The sequence below is a fragment of the Macaca thibetana genome, chromosome 11, assembly GCF_024542745.1.
Source record: "Macaca thibetana thibetana isolate TM-01 chromosome 11, ASM2454274v1, whole genome shotgun sequence".
NCBI classification, from domain to species: domain Eukaryota; kingdom Metazoa; phylum Chordata; class Mammalia; order Primates; family Cercopithecidae; genus Macaca; species Macaca thibetana.
The window spans coordinates 55432819-55443023 of NC_065588.1; the positions used below are offsets into that span (position 1 = coordinate 55432819).

A 10205-nucleotide genomic window follows, 5' to 3' on the forward strand; every position below is an offset into this window, starting at 1 on the left:
ATTTGCAATAAATAGGAAGGATAGACATATGCAATAATAAAATGTGGTGATGTGGAAGAAACAATGATTTTAAGAGCAATTGTACATTTGGCAGAGGTATGGAAGAGAAAGACCCTAAGAAATGCCCTTACGGAAAAAAGAAATATTTGGAATTCCATTGTGTGTAGACAAAATTTCCATGCTACCAGACAGTCAGTTTGATGTCTCATATTTACATCCTAGCTAGAACCCATAAATAGTTCAAGTATTTACTGATTATTTCAGATAGAACGTTTCTTCATAACAGAAAACTGACAGAATTATCTGATTAGTTTAGTCCTTCTGTAATCTCCTGGATTCTTTCCAGAAGTAGAGTTAGATGACATACTTGCAGACATGCTTATTCTTGCTATCTTGTTTCCTATTTACCTTTTCCAAACTAAAAGCATATTCAGCTAAGTTACGTTACACCATGGAATTATTGGCAGTTAGGTCTTGGATGGTGTGTAGTTTGTTTTAACAACCAGTATTTGAGGCCAAACCATAATACCAGGCCGGCACAGACATGCTTCCCATTAGCGCATCTATTTTAAAGGGAAACACACTGTATGCTGAGCTAACTGAATTTCCACTCACTGCAGTTTGCAGCAAAACCAGCCTGGAAATGGCCTCAAGGGGACCTCGCTTCAGCTTTTATTAAAGTCCATCAAGTACATATTATGCAGATACATAAAAATAGATTAACAATCATAAAAGAATGACTCATGTTTATTACCTTGAAGAATAATTACATAAGACGAAAAAAATGAAGCATTGCTAAACCTTAATAAAGTTGAAGAAGACTACTTCCTCTGTCAAACACAGCAAAACTAGATTTTTGGGAGAATGCCATGTTATATCTATTAGCTGAGCTATTATCATATACAATTTTGTTAATGATTTCAAGGTAATGAGTCAAAATTAAATCCAGAAAAATGATCATACTTACAAAGCCTTTGTCCTTTGTGGCTAAAATCCGGGTGACATATGTTAATTGTCTTGCAAAAAATATCCAAGCATTTATGGACAACAAAGTTCAATCCTATAGGAAGAAACCAAAGTGTGAACATGTTCATGTCTGTGTATGGATATTATGGGCTGAATTTTTAAAATGCATATGATTTTTTAAAATTCCCATGACCTCAGAATGTATTTAGACACAGGGTCTTTAAAAGATAATTAAGTTAAAGTTAAGTAATTAGAGTGAGCCCTAAATGATATGATTGACCTTAATCCAGTAAGAAGAGGAAATTTAGACACAGACACGTGCTAAGGGAACGACATACGAAGTCAGAGAATAGACGACCGTCTACAAGCCCAGAAGAGAGCCTGGAACAGATCCTTCCCTCATAGCCCTTGGAGGGAACCAGTCCACTGACATTTTGATCTCAGACTTCCAGCCTCCAGAATTGTGAGATGGTAAGTTTCTGTAGTGTAAGTCACCAGTCCGTGCTCCTTTGTTACGGCAGCCCTAGTAAACTTAATAGCGACACCTGAAAAGTAGCTGTCTATGTACCACCAATCACTTGCCCCCTATCTTCTGAGAGCAGGTTCAGGCCCTGCCTACTGCTAATGTTTGCATGGCCCGGGAAATGAGAATAAATGGAGGCCACTTAAGATAAATAAAATACTAATTAAAATGTATCAAGTTATTCTTCCATTTTGCATAAGATAGATTGTTCCTTAATGAAGTAGTGCTTCTTAGTAATTTAAGTATTTAACCATTATAAATCAAGCTAACAAATTATTATACACGTGTTTTATCCTTTTGTGTTGCAATAGTTTTGTAATAATAACTTTAAAATATTTTCACTAATGGTTTTAGTGATTGAAAATAAGCAAAATATCAGGGCAATGAATTTAATTATTATTGTGCAGATATGAATGTTCCACTGATGAGTTGGCAAAATTTGGGGTAGTAAAACAAAAATATACACAATGTATCATTAGATATTAATTTCATCAACTTTACTTTGTCTTCATTTAGTCACAACCACTAATTGTATAACTATACTCAAGACTTTTTTCTGCTTTACGTTCTACTGTAATTAATTTTAAAGTATACACTATTTGAATATACCTTCATCATAGTATAAATTAAATAAAATGTAACTACTTTCAGTGTATATGCAATTTGAATATATTACCATCAGAAGTATAAACTAACTGGAAAATGTAAAATATTAAAATTATTTTATAAAGTTTTTTCTAAAATATGCAATATCATCTGTTAAAATTAAAATGTAGACTACAACTTATAACTAGTAAAAATGAAAACTGTAAATCTCAATTATTTAAATAAAGCTAACACTTAAAAATTAATTAACTAATTAAATATTTTTAAATGAAACTGTTCCCAATTTTTGTAGTCAGTGTTTACCTGGTTGCCCAAATAAAGAGTATTACACTTAATACATATGTGATTTAGACATAGATAGATGTACATATATATACAAGCTTAAGAGTAATATTGGAAGTTTAATATTGCAAATGCTCCCCAGCTGGCAGGTAAAACTGTGTGAATACCATGCTAGTTTACACACATTTTGGATCACAAACCAAATCCGCAAATTAGAATACCATGAAGAGGCTGGGCACGGTGGCTCACGCCTGTGATTCCAGTACTTTGGGAGGCCTAGGCAGGTGGATCACTGGAGGTCAGGAGTTAAAGACCAGCCTGACCAACATGGTAAAACCCTGTCTCTACTAAAAATACAAAAATTAGCTGGGCGGACTGGCAGGCGCCTGTAATCCCAGCTACTCAGGAGGCCGAGGCAGGAGAATTGCTTGAACCCAGGAGGCAGAGGCTGCAGTGAGTGGAGATGGCACCACTGCACTGTACCCCAGCCGGGGTGACAGAGTGAAACTCCATCTCAAAAAAAAAGAAAAAAAAAAAACGTGAAAAATAGCAACTAAATGGAGCCTCAGCACTACTGGGGAGCGACATTTTATTATGTAACAATCTATTTGAGAGGAAATAATTGACAAATGCATTTGTTTTCTGTTTATTTTTTTTGAGATTCAAAAATATATTATTGGAAATGTGATGCACTTTCATTGTAACATCAGCTTTTATTTCTGTATACTGTATGAACTTTTCAAAACCGTTCTCCAAAGTTAACCATTTAAAACTCGTTCATGTATTTTATTATGCATCCTGCAACAAAGACTAAGAAGCAGGCAAGAATGACTGTAAAACAGGACTAATTACTGAAAAGTTAATCTGTTTTTACATGAAAACGTTTTGAAACCAATTTTGTGTTTATTGAAGGATTTTTCTCATGCATATTATCCAAGATTTTTTTCTGTCAGAGTATTAATTTCCTAGGATTGCTGTAACAAATTACCACAAACTGGGTACCTTAAAACCTCAGAAATATTTTCTCTCACTGTTCTGGAGGCTAGAAGTGCAAAATCATGTTAGCAGGGTGGCAACTACTGGAACTCTGAGGGAGAATCTATTCCATGCTTTTTTTGCTGTCTTCTGTTGCTTGCCACGATGTATCACTCCAATCTCTGCCTCCAGCTCCATGTGGCATTCTCCACTGTGTCTCTATCTTCTCTCTCTCTCTCTCTCTCTCTTTTTTTTTTCACCGAGTCTCGTTCTGTGTTAAACTCAAGTTGCTCAGACTGGAGTGCAGTGGGGCTATCTTGGCTCACTGCAACCTCCACCTCCCGGGTTCGAGTGATTCTTGTGCCTTAGTCTTCTGGGTAGCTGAGATTACAGGCATGCACCACCGCACCTGGCTAATTTCTGTATTTTTAGTAGAGATGAATTTTCGCCATGTTGGCCAGGCTGTTCTTGAATGCCTGGGCCTCAAGCAGTTCGCTCGGCTTGGCCTCCCCAAGTGTTGGGATTACAGGCATGAGCCACCATGCCCCGCCTGTCTTCTCTTATAAAGAACACCAGTCGTGTTGGATTAAGGGCCTGCTCTGCTCCAGTATGACCTCATCTTAGCTTACTTATAACCACAATCACAGTATTTCCAAATAAAGTCACATTCTGAGGCTCAGGAAGTACATTCATTTTGGGGGGACACTGTTCAACCCAGTACATTCAGTTTCTATTTAACATAAAAAATAATTCCCATACTATAAAAGACGAACAAATGACTTGTGATACAGGTGAATGATTGTTGAATATACAAATGTGATCTTTTATTTTCCAATCACATGCAGGGATAAGAATTTTTTGGGAATATGTCTCATTCACAAATATGACTTACATGCACAGAGAAATTAATACATTGTTCAAGTAGGATTCAGGGAATTAACTTAGGTTCATTCTCTCGTTTCTATTTCAAGCATATTGTTCTCCAGATTTCTTTTCTAATTCTCATTTCCCTGTAGGATTGTTCAGATTTAAATAAAGCTTGTAAAACAGAAGTAGTAAACAAGCCTAGGTACTAAAGTTAAAGGGTAGATAAAATGAGTCTGAGGTAAATTCATGTATTTAATTCTTACCTATTTTGTCCATACAGTTATGCTGATATTTCATTCACTTGGATTCACCAACTTAAAATTTGTAACCATAATGGAGAATCTTTTTTCTGTAATTGAAAAAAGTTTACTGAGCACATTAATAGTATATAGATATGATTTCAAGGATAACTATTTAAGAGAATATTTATTTACATGTATCATTAATCAACATGCCCCCTTCCACACCCCATGTGCCATTTGACTAATTATCTCCAACTCATCATTCAGGTCACAATTCAAACGTGATGTTCTCACACCCGGTTTTTGACAACAGGTAAAATCCTTACTAGATGTTCTTACAGTACCATGTATGACCTGTTTGTAGTATTTACCACTGTGTCCATTTTGTATGGATTTTTGTGATTATAACTAACATAATTTTCCTCTACTAACCTCAATAGGAAATGTATTGTGGGCCATGTATGTTGTACTTACCTTTGCTTTTCTAATGACAAGTTCAGTGCTTGCTGAATAACTGAATAAATTAGAAGTACATATTAGATATAAAAAGTTGACATGTGAATTATGAATTAATCTCATCAATTTGTTAAAGAATCTTCTACCAAGTACCCTTTTCCTGAATAAACTTTTACCCTTATTACAGTTACCATATCTTTGTAACAACATTAAGGGAGCATTGATTTTACTATATTAAATAGATAGCTTTCTATTTCAAATAGATTTGGCTGGATTATTTTGATTACTCAATTAAAAATACAAGATTCTAATAAGAGACTTTATTGCTTACTAAAGGCATTGTGATCTATTATTAAATACAATTGACATGAAATATAAGTTTTGTGAAACAATTCTCTGTAAGGATTTTACATTTTTACTTTGCAATATAGGAACAAAATGGCCATATCATACTGAAAAACCCCTTAAAATAATAAACTATAATTTGAAAAATGAAATTTTATCAGCATAATACATATTTAAATGAATAATTTAAAATATAAAATTTGTAAAAAGCCTACATTGGAGAAAACTATAGTAATTATTCACAAGTAGAGACACTGAAATCCATTCCATAATCATCATTACTTGAGCCAGAGAAAGACTGTTGCAAATTAAAACATCTAAATTCAAAATATAGGAAATGCAGATATGATTATAATATCTTTCTCTTTGACAGCTTGAGTTTACATAGTTAGATAAACACAACATAGTATTATTTAAAAAATTTCCTGGCCAGAGGAAGGATTGCATTTCAAGAGTCCAATATGATGCAAAGATTAACACATTTTTCTGGTCTTGAGATGCTGCTGCTCCTTGAGTAGAACTTTCTCTGTCATGATAATATTTTCTACAGTTTCTTTTTGAGGGAAAAAATGCTAAATGTTATCAATTTTTAGACTGTCTTACACTTAAACCTATATCAAGACATTCAGGAACATACTATGAGTAAAGATTAGAGAAATTGTGGGAAAAATTTAAAGAATAAGATGATAGTAACTTATAATTTGATAGTGGCTCTAAGCTTGGCTGAGCGCCCTCTGGGGTTATGTTGTACATTCTGATCTTATGGACTAAGTATCTTCTTGTATATCAATTCCCACATTAAAGGAGCTCTTCTCATAGAGTCTTCTTCCGTGTTTTCATGATCTGAACCAATTGCAATGTTTTCATCACTTGCTGTCTAACATTTAGGTTAAACCTTTCTGTCATGCTATTCCAAGCAAGTTCTTTTGATGATGCGATCCTGCAGTGAATGGAAGGAGACGGTAACAAGGTGACCACCAGGTCTCAGAAACTTCTGAGCTGTCTTCAGTCCTGTGTAGAGTTCATTGAGCTCATTGTTCACAAATATGTGAAGAGCCTGGAAAGTCTTGGTGGCAATATGGGTAGATCGCTGTAGCAAGTCTTTTCGTGCATAAATAGCAGAGAGAGGAAATGCACCTGCGACAATGCTGGCAAGCTGCTGAGGCAGATGCTGCGTGCCTGAACAATTGGTGAAGCAATTTTCTTGGCATGCTTTTCCTCCTCGTATGTTCTCAGGATACATGCAAGCACCTGTTGATCTAAAGCATTGAAAACATCAGCAGCAGTGGGAGTGTCAGGGTACCTGCTACCATCCATCCTCATGTCCAAGGGGCCACCTTTCCGAAGGGAAAAATCTCTTTCAGGAGTATTGAGTTACACGTAAGAACACCCAAGATCCATACGAACTCCATCGAAAGTCGCTGGCTGCACTCCAGCTTTCATTAACAAGGCTTCTGCCTGGCTGAACTGGCCCAGCATAGCTCAGATTTGTTTACGATACAACTCTGAAAGATGTTCAGTGAATGCATAAGCTGTCGGGTCTCTGTCCAAGGCCCACAGAACAATATCTGACTCCTTCTGTAGAATGGCTTTTGCGCGCCCTCCCTAACCAAATGTCATATCTAGAAAAATCTGTCTTTTTTGTGGTGACGACCAATGAACAACTTCATCCACTATTACTGGAATATGTAATTTAGCCATAGTTTCAAAATCTCTATCTTGAGATCTGTGTAACTCCTGGGCTTGAGTTTGATCTTTTTGCTTCTAGGCTTCATATTCTTTACATTTTTCTGCTGTAGTATATATTCTTTTTTGTCTAGACACCTAACCTAGGTATGCCAGATTCCAACCAACATGAAAGACATTCTTTATACATTCTACAAAAATATGGATACCAAAGCATTCCGTAGGTCAACGAATCTGAGGCATGAAGACTTCTCAGTGGGCCTCTAACTTGGGCCAGTGACTACCGCTACGGTGCTGGAGAACCTGACTTTGCTGCACATCTAGGTCCTATCCCTGGGGGAAACTCTTCTCTTTCTTAACTGGTTTTGCCACTTGCAGTCTTTTTGCATTCAGAGCCACTCTCTACCAGCCCATATAATCATGACATTTGTAGATAGATGCTTTCTGTCCTAGGAACATAGAGCAGTAGATTAAGAAAAACATTTCCTTGGAGCTTAATTTGTTTGAGTCACAGAGTAGATGTTTAGGCTTACAGGTTGTTCTGTGAGAGTGCTCAGTGCCAGACCCTGAGACACAGAGGTGCTCATGCATTCTTTAACACATATACATTTTTGTTTGTGCCCCTGGTGTGTGTGGCCATATTTTTGTGTTTGTGATCTGTGAAACTGAAGAGTGGGAGACAGAGTGAGGGCCTGCATCTCCTGCTTATGTCTGAGGGTGTGCAGTGGGTTGAACAGTGTGCTCCCAAATTTATGTTTACTCAGAACCTCAGAATGTGACTTTATTTGGAAGTAAAGTATTTACAGATGTAATTAGTTAAGGATTTCCAGATGAAATAATCCTGGATTTATGGTGGGCCTTAAATCCAGTGGCTCATGGTGTCCTTAGGGGAAAGAGCACAGACACAGATGCACAGGGGCGAAGGCCACAGGAAGAAGGAGGCAAAGGCTGGAGATAGACTGCCAAAGGCAAGGAAAGCCTGGACCATTAGAAGCTGGGAGAGGCAAGGAATCATCTCCCCTAAGCCTTCAGAGGGGAGCATGGCCCTGCTGGCAACTTGATTTTGGACTTCTAGGCTCCAGAGATCCAAGAGAATAAATGTCTGTTGTTTCAAGGCTCCTTTTCATGGTACTGGGCTGCAGCATCCCTAAGGAACTAATCCAGCGGGGTCCTGGTCACAGTGGATTTTCTCTGACATTGACTTGTCTTTAGTAACCAAGGAGAATAATCCAATAATTATTTTTCTCTCCATGTACTCTAACAATTGTCATATCAACATGATGGAACCCCATTATAAGTGCATTTGATTTAATCAAATTCAATTTCTCAAAAAAAAAAAAAAAAGAAGAGAAAACTGATAATTTCAAGTGTTAAGAAATAATGTATTTACCATTCACTGAGCATGTATCCCATTCAGAATAAACTCTGGGTTTGAAACACAAATCTGTGGTCCTTTATCAGTCATGTTCCCTCATCCTCTGACAGTGTAAGCATATCTCCTTCTCTGTCTGTCTCTCTCTCTTTTATCACCTTTATATCTAACAAAACCTTGTTCTCAAATTCAAACACATTAATATACCTGTGCTTAACCAAAGAGAAAGTAATCTGTTCCAATCCTAAAGGAAATGATTCAGCTGCACTGAAATTAGTCACTGTTATGTAACCTAGGAACAAGATATCATTACTATGTATGCAGTCTGGGAGCTGAATATCAAGCTCTAGACCTACCTGTGAACATTCAAACACTCATTTCCAAACTGACAAAAATGGTATCTGCCTCTGATGTTGCTCAATTCGTTGACAGTTATTGCCATATTCTCACTGTATTGTGACAATAAATAAAATATATAGTTGTGATTCTCAAAAGTTTCTTTAAACTATTCTTAGGCCATAATGTTTACAGGGAAAAATTACATGAAAAAATACACTCATAAATGTTTGAAAAATCTTGCACCATATACAACTTTATAAATTTGTCTTGTAATATTTAGGTTATGTTTTAACTTCCTTATTTTTTCCAGGGTGGGAGAACGAATGTTCTCTGAAGAAATCTGTATGATATAGACTAGTGAAGGTAACTGGCCTGAACTACAGATCTAGAGTCATTTGGTTTCACCTTCAGGGAGGTAAGTGCACTGAGAAGTACTAGGTGAGTGTGAGCACGGACAGTAGAACCTCAAGATGCAAAAGAAGAGATCCTTTCTTCACATTTGTAGGCAGACTCAACAGTATCTTTAACAGGTTCTTTGAAAAAATATTTCATTGAAAATAGCATGTTATTAGCTGGGCATGGTGGCTCATGCCTGTAATCCCAGCACTTTGGGGGGCCGAGGCAGGTAGATCACCTGAGGTCAGGAGTTTGAGATCAGCCTGGCCAACACAGTGAAACTTCGTCTTTACTAATAATACAAAAATTAGCCAGGTGTGGTGGTGCACACCTGTAATCCCAACTACTTGGGAGGCTGAGGCAGGAGAATCACTTGAACCTGGGAGGCGGAGTTTGCAGTGAGCTGATTGCACTATTGCACTCCAGCCTGGGTAACAAGAGTGAAACTCCATCTCAAAAAAACAAAAACAAAAACAAAAAAAGTGCAGGTTATCTTCTTAATCACTGACATATAAATAATGTTGAAATTTAATATCACAAGATTTGAAATTCAAGCATCCTAAGCTTAAATATTCATAGCTTACTGGATGCTTGATATTGGGGAATCTATTTAACATGGTAGGGTTATCAGTTTCATTGTTTATAAAATGGGCAAAATAGCAGTTGCTTATAGAATTCTTACAAGGATTAAGATAGCTCCTATCAAGTTTCTAGTGCAGTGTCTGATGTATAATAGGCATTGATCAAATGAAACCTACTATTCTTTATCCTACTGCACAGAAATTTGTATGTTATTTTAATTAAAAATTTGAAAAACAATTTTTAAAATGAGCACCGTTCATCAATAACAGATATATTTTGAAATGATTCGCTACCAGAAATGATTTTGATTGGGGCTAGTGGTTGCTGCTACTGTTTCCAAACAATTTTGTTATGTTTACAAAATTTGGGGGCCACAGGAAAATCCCCGCCAGGATTATGCACACCCTGTCACTTTCTTTCTTCTCTTTTGAATGCCTAGCATGTAAGTGTATGGAAAGCATCACCCAAGAGGAGAGGCCCCAGAAGCTGCTATGCTTCTCCAGACTCTTCCTTTAAAGCTGTAGATGTGAATTCATCCACAATGGAACGTTTAATGTGTGCCATCTTG

The 10205-nt window shown here is 36.7% G+C and overlaps 1 pseudogene; it reads right to left on the minus strand.

The window, feature by feature from the left end:
• Positions 1–5956: 5956 nt before the first annotated feature.
• LOC126930811 (12S rRNA N4-methylcytidine (m4C) methyltransferase-like) lies at positions 5957–7165 on the minus strand (annotated as a pseudogene).
• Between the last annotated feature and the right edge of the window lie 3040 nt (positions 7166–10205).